The sequence below is a fragment of the Salvelinus sp. IW2-2015 genome, linkage group LG16 (genome assembly GCF_002910315.2).
Source record: "Salvelinus sp. IW2-2015 linkage group LG16, ASM291031v2, whole genome shotgun sequence".
Lineage (NCBI taxonomy): Eukaryota > Metazoa > Chordata > Actinopteri > Salmoniformes > Salmonidae > Salvelinus > Salvelinus sp. IW2-2015.
The window spans coordinates 30,557,932-30,574,960 of NC_036856.1; the positions used below are offsets into that span (position 1 = coordinate 30,557,932).

Sequence of the window (17,029 nt, forward strand, 5' to 3'; positions counted from 1 at the left end):
TGTAAAGTATATTTTCAAAATCTGACACGATAGGTGGATTAACAACAAGCTAAACTGTGTTTTGGTATATTTTACTTGTGATTGCATGATTATAAATATTTTTWGTAATAATTTTGCATTTGGCGCCCTGCAATTCTAGCGGTTGTTTAGGAAAGGGATCCCGTAAAAAGGGATCCGTAGCGCAGAGAAGTTAAATAAAGGTGAAATAAAAAAATAAAATAAAAAAAATTAACCATGAGCCTCCTAGGTTTTGAACTGAAGTCAATGTACCCAGAAAAGGATGGAAACTAGCTGTCCTCTGCCTATACCATGGTGCTACCCCAGTTCTGTTGAGGCCACTGTAGAACTTCAATGTTTTAACCAATTATTTGGTAAATATATTTAGTATAGTTTAATCTAAAAATAATAACTTTTTAATGAAATACACTGAGGAGGATGGCCCTCCACTTCCTCCTCTGAAGAGCCTCTACTGGTTGACAGGAATAAGAAAATGAGAACATGTATGAGAATAGGAAAAGAGAACACGAAATGGTGATGAGAGAGATAGGGACCAACACCACTGACTTTACTCTGGATTCTCCCTGTGTGTGTAATCTAAAAATATGACTTGCCAGTAGCTGGCTGGAGGTTGAATATGACATTGATCAACAGATACTGGACTGGAGAACAGCCCACCCACACATTTACGCATGCACACACACTCACTGAGGTGGAGGAGTAGGATGGGTGCTGGTACTGTGTATAATGTAATAATTCAGTGGTGGTTTGTATGCTGCTTAAGGCATTATCAACCTAAACCCCAAACCACAGTCACATACTAACTGCATTGGTTCCTCCTGGCACCAGAGGGCGGCAGAGATCGCTCTAGAGACTTTTATTGGACTCAGGTGTGTCTTATTATTTTATGATTGTGTCCCTGCTAAAAGAGGTGTGTTTTCTGTGGTCCTTTGCAGAAGCTTGAATTGTTAACTGTGTGTTTGTTTCCTGAATAAGTTTGAGACTTCATGTTTTTTTCCTTCAGGTATACTGTGATCCTGCGCCTACCGTTTCTTAGTAAAGTATTATGTTTATCCTTAACCACTGATTCCTCGTCTGGTCTCTTCTCTGCACCTGGTTCCAACCTCACCATGTCACAGCAAGCTTCTGCCACAACATGGACCCAGCATCGATCACCCAGATCCGGAATGTGGTAGCCCAACAAGGACCACTGTTAGGATGGTAGCAAGAACAGCTCTCCCAAATCTCTGGGACCCTTCGGGCACTTGCTGAGTACCTCCAACCACGGCACGCCCCCAACCCAGGAGGAGCCAATGCCCAGGTCTCATCGCCCAGTGCTACAGACGTCATCGTGATTCCTCAAGGGAACCTGCACCGGGAATGCAAGATCCCAGCCCCCGAGCGGTATGATGGCCACCCGCGAGGAAGCAAGGGGTTCCTCACTCAGTGTTCTCTAGTGTTCGAGCTACAGTCCTCTTCATTCCACACCGATCGCCTACATCATCTCTCTACTCTTGGGCAAGGCCCTAGCGTGGGCAACGGCGGTGTGGGAACAGCAGCCACCATCTTGCAGATCCATAGTAGCCTTCACTGCCGAGCTGCGATGAGTTGTCGACCACCCAGTCGGTGGACGAGAATCTGCCAGCCGACTGTTCAACCTCTACCAAGGGAATGAGGAGGACTGTAGCCGAACACCAGAGGACTGTAGCTCGAACTTCCTCGCGGGTGGCCATCATACCGCTCGGGTGCTGGGATCTTGCATTCCCGGTGCAGGTTCCCTGGAGGAACCACGATGACGTCTGTAGCACTGGGTCCGCCCCTGACCAGTGGCTGACTTCGCCATTGAGTTCCGCACCCTTACCACCGAGAGTGGGTGGATTACGGAGGCACTGGTTACCGCTTTCCACCAAGGTCTGTCTAACTCCATCAAAGATGAATTGGCCATTCGGGAACTGGGAGAGGACCTCGTGTCCCTGATAACACTGGCAATCAGGATTGACAACCGCATCCGGAAACGGGTGAGACAGCGCCCTTTTGACACCACTCCAGCATTCCGGTTTCCTGAGCACCCCAAGKCCACCGAGCCCAGCATGGAGGATCCCATGCAGCTGGGTCGCAGACGTCTGAGCCCACAGGAGCGTGACAGGCGCATGCGCGAAGGCTGCTGCCTCTACGGCGGAGGTCTCAGCCATCTCCGTGCTACCTGCCCAGAGCTGACGGGAAACGCCAGGGCTGGCCAGGACACGGGGACCTGTGCAGTTACGTCCCGGCTACCCAGTCACCGTCTGTTACTACCCTCGACCCTCCACTGGGACAACCGTCACCACTAGATTCAAGCCTTTGTGGACTCCTGGGCCGTGGATAATTTCATTGATCAAGACTTTGCCAGAGAGTTACAGATCCCCTGCGTGAAATGTCCCATCCCTCTGCAGATTCAAACCCTCGATTGGCTCCGGTCAGGAGGAACCCCTTTCTACAGCAGGTTAGGGTGGACCACTTTGAGAATCTTAGTTTTCTGTTGATCACTGCTCCTGAGAACCCCCTTATCCTAGGGAACCACTGGCTAGTACTACATAACCCACTAGTTTCCTGGTCCACGGGACCACGACACCTACTAGACTGGGGGTAAGGACTGTCTAAGACCCCCACCAAGAGCATCGCTGTGTCCTCCTGCATCCCTTGAAGACCTGCATCCTGCATCCCTTGAAGATACTCTTGAAGATACCCTTGAAGAAACTCCCGAATACTTCGACCTCAGGGAGGCCTTCAGTAAGAGSCAGGCCGGCACCCTTCCTCCTCATCGTCCTTATGATTGTGTCATAGAACTCCTACCCGGCACCACACCTCCCCGGGGTCGTCTGTACTCCCTCTCGACRCCTGAAGCAGCAGTCATGGACAATGACACCCTGCGGGATATGTTGAATCGGTTCGTCTTTGTTTACCTCGACGACATCTTGATCTTCTCCAAGACCCTTCCGGAACAAATACGGCACATCCGCCAAGTCCTGAGACGCCTCCTGCAGAGTCAACTATATGTCAAGATAGAGAAGTGTGAGTTCAACGTATCCCAGGTTTCCGTCCTGGGTCACATTATCTCTACCGCAGGCATCCAAATGTACCCCGCAAAGATTGAGGTGGTCGCCGACTGGCTCCGTCCCACCTCACTCAAGCAAGTCCAGCGGTTCCTTGGATTTTCCAATTTGTACAGGGGTTGTATATGCATCTTTGGTGCGGTGGCAGCACCTCTCACGGTCCTAACCCGCAAGTCCCCAWCCTGTTTTTGCTGGACCCCCGAGGCTGACAGCGCATTTTCATGGAGCTCAAGGGACTTTTCACCTCTGGACCTATCGTCATTCATCCTGATCCGACTCGTCCCTTTGTGGTGGAGGTGGACGCCTCYGACACCGGAGCAGGGGCGGTCCTTTCACAGCAGAAGGAGGAGGACAAGAAACTACACCCACGTGCCTTTCTCTCCAAGCGGTTCTGGCCAGCGGAACACAAATACGATGTAGCTTGAATTGTTTACCYTMTGCGTTTGTTTCCTGAATGAGTTTGAGACTTAGTGTTTGTTGTTTTTTCAAGTGTACTGTGATCCTGCGGTTACCGTTTCTTAGTAAAGTATTATGTTTATCCTTAGCCTCTTCTCTGCACCTGGTCTCTTCTCTCACACTAACAGCCCACMCCTTCTTCTCAATCTTCACCACACTACGGTCTATAATGAAGAGACAGTGCACCCTGGGGATGGAATGATGGAGGAGAGAGATAAGATAGCTCTGAAAAAGTGCTGGAACCCCTGGTTTGGGGATAGGGAAGGGAGTGTCCCTCTCCGTGTGTGTGTGGTTTCACTATCCTTGCGGGGAACAGAAGTCGGACATTCGGACAAGTGGGGACATTTCGCCGGTCCCCACAAGGAAAAAGGCTATTTTAGGTTTAGAAGTTAAGGGTTAGGTTTAGGAGTTAGGGGGGAAAATACATTTGAATGGGAATCAATTGTTTGGACAGTAAAGGACAATAAAACAAACATTGTGTGTGTCTGTATTTGTATGTGTGTGCGTGCGTGCGTGCGCGTGCATGTTTTTGTAAAGATTTTGAATCCTTCTATAATGAATAGATAAAAACATGCAAAAAACGTTTAATCGTTAATCCAAATTATACATATACAGGGTTCTGGATAGTAGCATTTGTTTCAGAGACTACGCTCAAAAAATAACAACAGAAAATAAGATACAATCTGTACATATTTGTGTTTACAGTGAGTTGCCAATCAGAGATGAGAACCAGAAGAACAGTAAGGCAGATGAATGGACAGAATCAACATATTCATCATCATCGTCGTCTTGGTTTAGTCAGAGTTGGGGTCAATTCCTTTTTAAGTTAGTCAATTCAGGATGTAAACTGACATTTCAATTCCACATTTTTCTCAAAGAGAAACATTGRGGAAAATTGGATTTGGAATTTCAATTTACTTCCTGAATTGACTGAAAATGAAATGGAATTTATCCCAACTCTGGTTTTGATCGACCACCGACCAAACCTCAGAGTATCAAAACAATATCTTTGCTACAATATATAGGACTGGTGACTCGTTTTAGTTTGCAACCAGCTGCATAAGTTAGAATGTGAAAAAAAGCTTAAAGCAAAACAAAGAAAAACACGGAAACTATCTAGAGTCTTTTATCGTTTACTGTACATGTCTTCACTCAATGCTCTCAATCCAACAATGGGGAGTGTTCATCCTGTGTGTTTCCATGGCAATGATGATAGCATACACACTCAGTGAGGTGTAACCCAAACACACAAACTTTCACACACTACACACACGTGGTGAAGCGTGCGTTCCTCATTTTAAACATCCGCTCTCTTACAGCCTGAAATCCCAGCAAGAGTCAGGACCTTGAAAGTCATGATGAACAGAAAACTTAAACAGAATCAAACGAATGTACAAAAAGGCACGTTTTACCCCAGTGCTTCTGTACTGTGAGATTCAAGTGTAACTGAGCGTCTTTAGCATCACTAACCGCTGAGTGAGAGCCCAGGCTCTCTCATTCACTGTTAACCACCAGTCAAAGTACCAACGGTCGGTTTCCTTCCAATGTTGTCCTCTGAGCGTTGTGTCCCTAAGCATGTGGGCGAACACTCCGCTAGCCTCATTTAGCCTGTATATTAACAGGCTAAGCTAGCAGTCACCACACAAACGTACTCGAACTGTTAGCAACCCTTAGCATGTGGTCTAACACCCCACGGAACCTCAATTATCCTCCATGCTAGCAGGCTAGGCTAGCAGTTGCCACACCAATGTACTCCATTTAGTTTCTTATCCTCTGTTCCAGTCCGCCAAAATAAAAGTCTCTTCACAACCAGCACTCCTTCAACGTCCCATGACTTAAAAAAGCCCCCCTCCCCGTTCTCCCCCACCCCATCCCACCCACCAATCGCCCCTTCCCAGACCCCTCTCCGGCCCCAGCAAGGGGCTAGTCCTAGTCGTCCCCTCCTCCGTAGAGGTCTGCCAGCTTGCGGAAGCGCGGGCCCCAGTCACTGAGGTAGTCGTAGTCCTGGTCTCCGCCGGAGGAAGACGAGTGAAGGGAGCTGAGGGAGCCGGCGGTGGAGCCGCTGCCCTCATAGTCAAAAACCAGCAGGCTGTCGTAGGGGGGCGCCGTCGGGTCGTTATCAGCTGCCTTCAGACCCTGGGGAGGGGGAGAGGGGTGAGGATAGATGAGGGTTGAGAGAGAGAGAGAGACAAAATGAGAGGAGGGAGGAGAGATAGGTAAATAGAGACAGAGTAAAGGAGAGATAGCAAGACAGAGGGGGAGACAAATAGGGAAAAAGAGAAAGAGGTAAAGGGAAAGAACAAAGAAGAGACAGAAAGAGAGAGAAAAAGCAGGAAAAAAGAGGCGGAAGAGAGAGAAACAGAGGGAGTGAGAGATATAGAATGAATGAGATATAGGTAGTAGGAGAGCAAGGGAAGAGGAGAAGAAGGAGGGATTATGGAGGGAGGAGAGAAGAGCGGAAGGAGAGAAGAGAGCAGTATTTAGGTCAGGATGGACAGATGCTGGGTAGTCTCTCTGAGGAGATTCAGCAGATTACACGCACGCACACACACACACGCACACGCGCCCTACTACACCACAACTGACAGAATTTATTATAACTTTGTCTTAAAGTGTTATTATTGACTGACGTCTTGTCCTAGTGCTAAAACTAATAAAACAAATCTGATAAGCTGAAGCTCTAGACATGTTTTGGGAATTTCTGCATGCCATACCCCCAACTGTCTCCTTCATTTGATTGACTTGAGAAGGGAGGCAGTGGAGGAAGCATCGGCGTGTCATTTCTGCTAGATTAAGCTGTCTAGATCAGCTCGCCATGTATGACAGCTCGCCTCATTATTCAGATCTGTGTTTGGCAGAAATACCTATCCTGCCTGCCTAACCTAGTGACATACACACACTCAGCGTAGGAAGAACAACGTCATCATCAATTGAAAGACATGTATAAACCGCTCGACAAGCATGAACCTCGTCTAGATATAGATATAAACTCACATACAGTTGAAGTCGGAAGTTTACATACACCTCAGCCAAATACATTTAAACTCAGTTTGACAATTCCTGACATTTAATCCTAGTAACAATTCCCTGTCTTAGGCCAGTTAGGATCACCACTTTATTTTAAGAATGTGAAATGTCAAAATAATAGCAGAGAGAATGATTTACTTCAGCTGTTATTTCTTTCATCACATTCCCAGTGGGTCAGAAATTTACATACACTCAATTAGTATTTGCTGGCATTGTGTATACATTGTTTAACTTGTGTCAAGCGTTTCGGGTAGCCTTCGACAAGCTTCCCACAATAAGTTGGGTGAATTTTGGCCCATTCCTCCTGACAGAGCTGGTGTAACTGAGTCAGGTTTGAGGCCTCCTTGCTCGCACATGCTTTTTCAGTTCTGCCCACACATTTTCTATGAGATTGAGGTCAGCGCTTTGTGATGGCCACTCCAATACCTTGACTTTGTTGTTCTTAAACCATTTTGCCACAACTTTGGAAGTATGCTTGGGGTCATTGTTCATTTGGAAGACCCATTTGCGACCAAGCTTTAACTTCCTGACTGATGTCTTGAGATGTTGCTTCAATATATCCACATCATTTTCCTCCCTCATGAAGCCATCTATTTTGTGAAGTGCACCAGTCCCTCCTGCAGCAAAGCATTCCCACAACATGATGCTGCCACCCCTGTGCTTCACGGTTGGGATGGTGTTCTTCAGCTTGCAAGCGTCCCCCTTTTTCCTCCAAACATAACGATGGTCATTATGGCCAAACAGTTCTATTTTTGTTTCATCAGACTAGAGGACATTTCTCCAAAAAGTAGGATCTTTGTGCAGTTGCAAACTGTAGTCTGGCTTTTTTTATGGCGGTTTTGGAGCAGTGGCTTCTTCCTTGCTGAGCGGCCTTTCAGGTTATGTCGATATAGGACTCGTTTTACTGTGGATATAGATACTTTGTACCTGTTTCCTCCAGCATCTTCACATGGTCCTTTGCTGTTGTACTGGGATTGATTTGCACTTTTCACACCAAAGTACGTTCATCTCTAGGCGACAGAATTCGTCTCCTTCCTGAGTGGTATGACGGCTGTGTGGTCCCATGGTGTTTATACTTGTGTACTATTGTTTGTACAGATGAACGTGGTACCTTCAGGTGTTTGGAAATTGCTCACAAGGATGAACCAGACTTGTGGAGGTCTACAATTGTTTTCTGAGGTCTTGGCTGATTTCTTTGGATTTTCCCATGATGTCAAGCAAAGAAGCACTGAGTTTGAAGGTAGGCCTTGAAATACATCCACAGGTACTCCTCCAATTGACTCAAATGATGTCAATTAGCCTATCATAAGCTTCTAAAGCCATGACATCATTTTCGGGAATTTTCCAAGCTGTTTAATGGCACAGTCAACTTAGTTTATGTAAACTTCTGACCCACTGGAATTGTGATACAGTGAATTATAAGTGAATTATAATATGTCTGTAAACAATTGTTGGAAAAAGTATTTGTGTCATGCACAAAGTAGATGTCCGAACCGACTTGCCAAAACTATAGTTTGTTAACAAGAAATTTCTGGAGTTGTTGAAAAATGAGTTTTAATGACTCCAACCTAAGTGTATGTAAACTTCCGACTTCAACTGTAAGTATTCAGACCCTTTACTCAGTACTTTGTTGAAGCACCTTTGACAGCGATTACAGTCTTCTTGGGTATGACGCTGCAATCTTGACACACCTGTATTTGGGGAGTTTCTCCCATTGTTCTCTGCAGATCCTCTCAAGCTCTGTCAGGTTGGATGGGGAGCGATGCTGCACAGCTATTTTCAGGGACATTCAGAGACTTTTCCCAAAGCCACTCCTGTTGTGTCTTGGCTGTGTGCTTAGGGTCGTTGTCCTGTTGGAAGGTAAACCTTTGCCCCAGTCTGAGGTACTGAGAGCTCTGGAGCAGGTTTTCATCAAGGATCTCTCTGTACTTTGCTCCGTTCATCTTTCCCTCAATCCTGACTAGTCTCCCAGTCCCTGCCTCTGAAAAACATCCCCACAGCATGATAGTGCCACCACCATGCATCCCTGTAGGGATGGTATTGGCCAGGTGATGAGCAGTGCCTGGTTTCCTCAAGATGTGACACTTGGCATTCCAGCCAAAGAGTTCAATCTTGGTTTCATCAGACCAGGGAATCTTGTTTATCATGGTCTAAGAATTATTTCGGGGCCTTTTGMCAAACTCCAAGTGGGCTGTCACATGCCTTTTACTGAGGAGTGACTTCCGTCTGGCCACTCTATCATAAAGACCTGATTGGTGGAGTGGTGCAGAGATGGTTGTCCTTCTGGAAGATTCTCCCATCTCCAGAAGAACTCTGGAGCTCTGTCACAGTGACCATCGGATTCTTGGTCACCTCCCTGACCAAGGCCCTTCTCCCCTGATTGCTCAGTTTGGCCGGGCGGCCAGCTCTAGGAAGAGTTTTGGTGGTTCCAAACTTCTTCCATTTACGAATGATGGAGGCCACTGTGTTCTTGGGTATCTTCAATGCCGCAGAAATGTTTTGGTACCCTTTCCCAGATCTGTGCCTTAACACAATCRTGTCTAGGAGCTCTACGGACAATTCCTTCGAACTCATGGCTTGGTTTTTGCTCTGACATGCACTTTCAACTGAGGGATCTTATGTAGACAGGTGTTTGCCTTTCCAAATCATGTCCAATCAATTACATTTACCACAAGTGGTCAAACGTAACAGGATGCACCTGAGCTCAATTTCGAGTCTCATAGCAAAGGGTCTGAATATAATTTCATACATTTTTGAATAAGGCTGTAATGTAATAAAATGTGGAAAAAGTCAAGGGGTCTGAATACTTTCCGAATGCACTGTATTACTCACTAATGTTTGGTCCCTGGACAATAAAGTAGACAAGCTTAGGGCGAACATCTCCTTCCAGAGAGAATCAGGGATTGTAACATACTCTGTTTCAAGGATTCATGCCTTCATGCCTTCATGCTGGGTTCTCAGTACATCGCGCAGACAGGAATAAAGAGCTCTCCCGGAAATAGAAAAGTGGAGGTTTCATGATTAACTACTCATGGTGTGACTGCGGTAACGTACAGGAATTCAAGTCCTATTGTTCAACCAACCTTGAATACCTCACAATCAAATGCCAAACTTCGTCACAACCATGTATATTCCCCCTCAAGCCGATACCACGAAAGTTCTCAAGGAACTACACTGAACTTTGTGCAAACTAGAAAACGCATATCCTGAGGACGCATTTATTGAAGCTGGGGATTTTAATAAAGCAAATCTGAGGAAAACGCTACCGGAGATTTACCAACACATTGATTGCGCTACTCGCGCATCAAAAACTCTCGACCATTGGGACGGCTACAAGGCCCTCCCCCGCCCTCCCTTCGACAAATAAGATCACGCCTCCATTCTACTTCTCCCTTCCTATGGGCAGAAACTCAAACAGGAAGTACCCGTGGTAAGGACTGTTCAAAAGCTGGTCTGACCAATCGGAATCCATGCTTCAAGATTGTTTTGATCATGAAAAACATTGACGTATACACTGACACAGTGATTGTGTTCATCAGAAAGTGTATAGGAGATGTTGTTCCCACCATTCCCTATCCAAACCAAAAACCGTGGATAGATGGCATCACTCATGCAAAACTAAAAGCGTGACCACCTGTATTTAACCACGGCAAGGTGATTGGGAATATGGTTGAGGACAAACAGTCCAGTTATGCTCTCTGTAAGGCAATAAAACAGCCAAAACGTCATTAGAGACAAAGTGGAATCGCAATTCAATGGCTCAGACACGAGACGTATGTGGCAGGGACTTCAGACAATCACGGATTATAAAGGCAAAACTAGCCCCGTTGTGGACACATGCGTGCGTGAATGCATGTGTTTGTATGTGTGTGCATGTGTGTGTGTGTCATTGCGTGTTTCTCTGAGTAGTTACATTTTTTTTCTCTTTTGAGGAGCCACAGGTGAATTAACTCTAAACAGTGAACAGTGTGGTTTAACTACCACTTCTCTCTCCCGGATCCTCCTCATCAAAAAAGCGGACTAGCATAGCCTAGCCTAACGGGACAGGGATATCATATAATATAAAGTCCAATACAGCAAATGAAAGATAAACAGCTTGTGAATCCAGCCATCAATTCCGATTTTTAAAATGTTTTACAGCAAAAACACAATATGTATTTCTATTAGCTAACCACAATAGCCAAACACACAACCGCATATTTTCACCATGTTTCTACCGCATAGGTAGCTTTCACAAAACCGACAAAATAGAGATAGAATTTGTCACTAACCAAGAAACAACTTCATCAGATGACAGTCTTATAACATGTTATACAATACATTTATGTTTTGTTCGAAAATGTGCATATTTGAGGTATAAATCATAGTTTTACATTGCAGCTACCATCAAAAATATCACCAAAGCAGCCAGAATAATTACAGAGAGCAACGTGAAATACCTAAATACTCATCATAAAACATTTATGAAAATACATGGTGTACAGCAAATGAAAGATAAACATCTGTGATCCAGCTAATATTTTCGATTTTTAAGTGTTTTACAGCAAACACAATATAGAATTATATAGCTTACACACAATAGCCAAACACACAAACACATTATTCACCGCAAAAGGTAGCTTTCGCAAAAACCAGCAAAAGATATAAAATTAATCACTAACCTTGAACAAATTCATCAGATGACAGTCTTATAACATCATGTTATACAATACAATTATGTTTTGTTCGAAAATGTGCATATTTAGAGCTACAAATCCTGATTATACATTGTGAATACGTAGCATCGATTCACCAGAATCTCCAGAGATATTTTGGACACTCACCTAATCTGACCAAAGAACTCATCATAAACTTTACATAAAAATACTTGTTGTATGGCAAAATGAAAGATACACTGGTTCTTAATGCAACCGCTGTGTTAGATTTAAAAAAAATAACTTTACCATAACATTATTGCGATTATTAGCGTTATTGCGAGACAGCGCTCACCAAAACGGCGGAGAATAGGACTCAAACATTTTACACAGAAATACGAAATAACATCATAAATGTTTTCTTACTTTGTTTGAGCTTCCATCAGAATGTTGTACAAGGAGTCCTTGTCCAGAATAAATCGTTGTTGGTTTTAGAATGTCCATTTCTTCTGTCGAATTAGCAACCTTGGCTAGCCATGTGGCGCGAACATGCCCATCAACTCTTGGCGCAAAGAACGGAAAATTCCAAAAGTCCAATAAACGTTGAATAAACTGATAAAACTCGGTTGAAAAACCTACTTTATGATGTTATTATCACATGTTTTCGAATTAAATCAGAGCCGAGATATTCGCCGGTATACGTAACGCTTTTCAGAAGCCAATGTCGAGCTCCGCGGCGCGCCTTGGTAGACAAAGAATTCCTGACCTGCCACTCCAAAAGCTCTTGTTCGGCCTCAGATCAAGCTAGACACCCCATTCCACCTTCCACTGCCTGTTGACATCTAGTGGAAGGCATATGAAGTGCATGCATATCGATAAATATAAAGCAATTGAACAGGCAGGCCCTGAAACAGAGCCTCGTTTTCAGATTTTCACTTCCTGCATGGAAGTTTGCTGCAAAATGAGTTCTGTTTTTACTCACAGACATAATTCAAACAGTTTTAGAAACGTCTGAGTGTTTTCTATCCAAAATAATAATAATATGCATATTGTATGATCTAGAAAAGAGTACGAGGCCGTTTCATTTGGGCACGATTTTTTCCAAAGTGAAAACAGCGCCTCCCTATTGACAAGAAAGTTTTAACGTGATTGTCCCATACAGTACTGGTCAAAAGTTTGAACACACCTACTCATTCCAGGGTTTCTTTTATTTTTACCCTTTGCCTTGACAGCTTGGCACACACTTGGCATTCTCTCAACCAGCTTCACCTAGAATGCTTTTCCAACAGTCTTGAGTTCCCACATATGCTGAGCATTGTTGGCGCTTTTCCTTCACTCTGCGGTCATCTGATGCAGAACTCCATCACTCGCTTTCTTGGTCAAATAGCCCTTACACAGCCTGGAGGTGTGTTGGTGTCATTGTCCTGTTGAAAAACAAATGATAGTCCACCAAGCACAAACCAGATGGGATGGCAAATCGCTGCAGAATGCTATGGTAGCCATGCTGGTTAAGTGTGCCTTGAATTCTAAATAAATCACGGAGAGTGTCACCAGCAAAGCACCATAACATCTCCTCCTCCATGCTTCACGGTGGGAACCACACAAGTGGAGATCATCCGTTCACCTACTATGTGTCTCACAAAGATACGGAGGTTGGAACCAAAAATCTCAAATTTGGACTCATCAGACCAAAGGACAGATTTCCACCGGTCGAATGTCCATTGCTCGTGTTTCTTGGCCCAAGCAAGTCTCTTCTTCTTATTGGTGTCCTTTAGTAGTGGTTTCTTTGCGGCAATTCGACCATGAAGGCCTGATTTATGAAGGCCTGAGTCTCCTCTGAACAGTTGATGTTGAGATGTGTCTGTTGAAACCTCTTGACGCTAGGGGTCAGATTATGTTTTATTTTTTAAATAACGTTCCCAAGGTAAACAGACTATTTCTCAGGTCCAGATCGTAGAATATGCATATGATTTACAGATTAGGATAGAAAACACTCCAAAGTTTCCAAAACCATCAAAATATTGGCTGTGAGTATAACAAAACTGATTCTGCAGGCGAAAACATGAGGAAATCTAACCCGGAAGTGATTTATTTTTATTTTTAAATCTGTGTTTCCTTGCCCATCTTTCTTCCATTTAAAGGGGTATCAACCAGATTCCCTTTCCAATGGCTTCCTCAGGCTGTGTTCAGGCTTTAGACATAGTTTCAGGCTTTTATTTTGAAAAATTTGCGAGATTTTTCAAAAGTAGTCAGGTGTCCTTGGATTAGTTCCTGAGCYCGAGAGGGGTAGCTTTCCATTTTCTTTCTCTCTTTTATTGAATAGGTTACGGTCCGGTTGAAATATTATCGATTATGTTTGTTAAAAACAGCCTGAAGGATTGATTAGAAAAAACATTTGACATGTTTCTACGAACATTACGGATACTTTTTGGAATTTTCGTCGAATGGAAAGAGGCTGTAGTTTTCTGAACATAACATACAACCCAAATGGCTTCAAAATCTGACACGATAGGTGGATTAACAACAAGCTAAGCTGTGTTTTGGTATATTTCACTTGTGATTGCATGATTATAAATATTTTTAGTAATATTTTGCGCCCTGCAATTCAGCGGTTGTTTAGGAAAATGATCCCGCTAAAGGGATCCGTAGCGCAGAGAAGTTAATTGAACTCTGTGAAACATTTATTTGGGATGCAATTTCTGAGGTGCTGGTAACTCTAATGAACTTATCCTCCGCAGCAGAGGTAACTCTGGMTCTTCAGTTCCAGTGGCGGTCCTCATGAGAGCCAGTTTCATCATAGCGCTTTATGGTTTTTGTGACTGCTGTCATGACGTTGCCCTATTTGGGTACAGCAAGCCCCATCCCCCTGCCTCTTCCTGCCTCCTACAACTACGCTGCTGTGGTCAGAGAGAGGTCGTAAATTCCTGAGGAGAAGACCCTGCCACATGGCCACACAGTATAAGAGGCAGAGGAAATTTTCATAGAGAACAAGGGAATTTCTTCCACCTCACAGAACTTGAGGTACGAACAAATTTCATGTTCCGGAGAAAGTATAAAAGATCGGTGAAGAATCCAGCTACGAACTGGTCTGTTTGTTACAACTTGGGGAAGCTCATGGGAGACGGTGCGGCCACATTACCATAACGCTGTTTATATAATAGCCTCAGATATGAGGTTTACATCTAATTGTTGTATAATATGAATGAGTATGATACTGTTTGTAWAATTGTGTAATATGATTTTGGACTGTTTAATGAAGGAAAATCCAATTCCCTTTTGATTTGAACTAAATCAGAGGACCGCCCCTGAGCCCAGTTAGGGTCAGGCATTTTCTGCAATTCCGAATAAAACCCAACTTTGAGAAATTATCACCAGACCATGTTTCTCTCAATCACGGGAGGACAAAGGTTGTAGACCATTGCTGAATCTTTTAACCATACCACGTGGTTAAACTCTTAGACTATCGATACCGACAGAATAYGAACAAGTCTTTGATATTAATTACTAGTCTGCAGCTAGGAATTCGGTATCATTGAACGCGAAGAACGACAACCGCCGAAACATCCATTCTACAACAACACGAATGAATGTCACTCTGAACTACCTACAACAGAGAGAGAGAGAGAGAGAGAGAGAGAGGACGGTAACTCTCCAACAGAAACTAACTTTTCAACAGCGATCAAGATGACACACTGAGCGTAAATATATATATTGATTGCAATTGTTCCCGAATGAGTGAGCGTTCATGTGTAAAGGATTAGCATTTCAATTGTTATAATTATTAACTCTGTAGTGACTTCTTAGTCAACCCCCACTTCCTTTTTGTCTAACAAGCCGCCATGCCGGTTTAGCCCACTAGGGCACATTCTCCTATCATTTCTTGTAACCATTTTTACTTTGTTTGTTTGTTTATGCATTTCTGTGAATTACTTAGTTAGTAATAAATAAATGATTTAAGACAATTGATGTATGGATGACTCATAGTGAAGACTGGGTTCGTGCAGATAACCAACAATGTACGACGTTTGGAATGAGACTAACGTGAGGTAAAGTAAATAATTAATTAATTAAGAAGACTATTGATCAGATATGAAAATATCTGAAAGGTTATATTGGGAAATTATAACTTTGTGATCTGAATATTTTCCTTGGTGCCCCGACTTCCTAGTTAATTACAGTTACATGATTATTCAGTTTAATCGCGTAATACTAATTACAGGAATCTTTGATAAAAACGAAGTCTTCAATTTAATGATAGTAAAGACACGACACTGCACTTGAAGAAACTTTCAGTTCTTGAAATTTCCCGGATTGACTGACCTTCATGTCGTAAGTAATGATGGACTGTCGTTTCTCTTTGCTTATTTGAGCTGTTCTTTCCATAATATGGAATTGGTATTTTACGAAATAGGGCTATCTTCTGTTTACTAGAAAATAGTAKAAATAAAGAAAATATATATATACATACTCCCAGAATCCGATGTTGCTTGTCCTCATGTTTTAAAATGTCTTAATAGATTGTGTACTGTTAGATATTACTGCACTGTTGGAAAGGGAAAGGGGGWTACCTAGTCAGTTGTACAACTGAATGCATTCAACTGAAATGTGTCTTCCGCATTTAACCCAGCCCCTCTGAATCAGAGAGGTGCGGGGGGCTGCCTTAATCGATATCCACATCTTCGGTGCCCGGGGAACAGTGGGTTAACTGCCTTGCTCAGGGGCAGAACGACAGATTTTTACCTTGTCAGCTCAGGGATTCGATCCAGCAACCTTTCGGTTAATGGCCCAATGCTCTAACCGCTAGGCCTGAATACTTACCAAAATCACTGAATGCAAATAGATTATTCAAGTGGTTGGGCATTTCAACACATAAATGTTTCTTAAAAAACTAGAAGAGAAGTAGTCACATCTAATTTTATTGGTCGCATACACATATTTAGCAGATGTTATTGCGGGTGTAGCTAAATGCCTTTATTCGTATCTCTGGGAGACTAGTCAGGATCGAGGGAAAGATGAACAGAGCAAAGTACAGAAAAATCCTTGATGAAAACCTGCTCCAGTGCGCTCAGGACCTCAGACTTAAGCACACAGCCAAGACAATTCAGGAGTGGCTTCGGGAAAAGTCTCTGAATGTCCTTGAGTGGCCCACCCAGAGCCCGGACTTGAACCAGATTAAACATCTCTGGAGAGACCTTAAAATAGCTGTGCAGCAACGCTCCCCATCCAACCTGACAGAACTTGAGAGGATCTGCAGAGAAGAATGGGAGAAACTCCTCAAATACAGGTGTGCTGTGGCCAAGCTTGTAGCATCACACCCAAGGAGACTCGAGTCCAAAGGTACTTCAACAAAGTACTGATTAAAGGGTCTGAATAGTTATGTAAATGTTTATATTTCAGTTTTTTTGCAAAAATGTTTTTGCTTCGTCAATATGGGGTATTGTGTGTAGATTGATGAGGAAAAAAAACACAAATTGAATCAATTTTAGAATAAGGCTTATGTAACAACATGTGGGAAAGGTGAAGGGTAAGAATAAGAATAGTTTATACAATATGATAGTGCTAAATAGTATTTTTTATTTGTCTCTTGGTGCCTTTCCAATATTTAACTTTTTATTTTATTTTGAATGTAATGTAATAGCTCATGTTCTTGTGTATAGCTGTTCTGTACTTTGTCATGTATGTGTATGTTTCATTTGGACCCCAGGAAGAGTAGCTAAACTAAACCTTAAATAGCCAACCGGGCCTGCCCATGTCTGTACCACGCTAATCTGCACTGTTAGAAAAGCTAATTAAGAATTACACATAGAATCCTCTCTTTCTCTT

The 17,029-nt window shown here is 43.4% G+C and overlaps 1 pseudogene; it reads right to left on the reverse strand.

Moving 5' to 3' along the window:
• Positions 1 to 5,422: 5,422 nt before the first annotated feature.
• LOC111975458 (cadherin-2-like) overlaps positions 5,423 to 17,029 on the reverse strand; it is an 86,621-nt pseudogene continuing 75,014 nt past the window's right edge.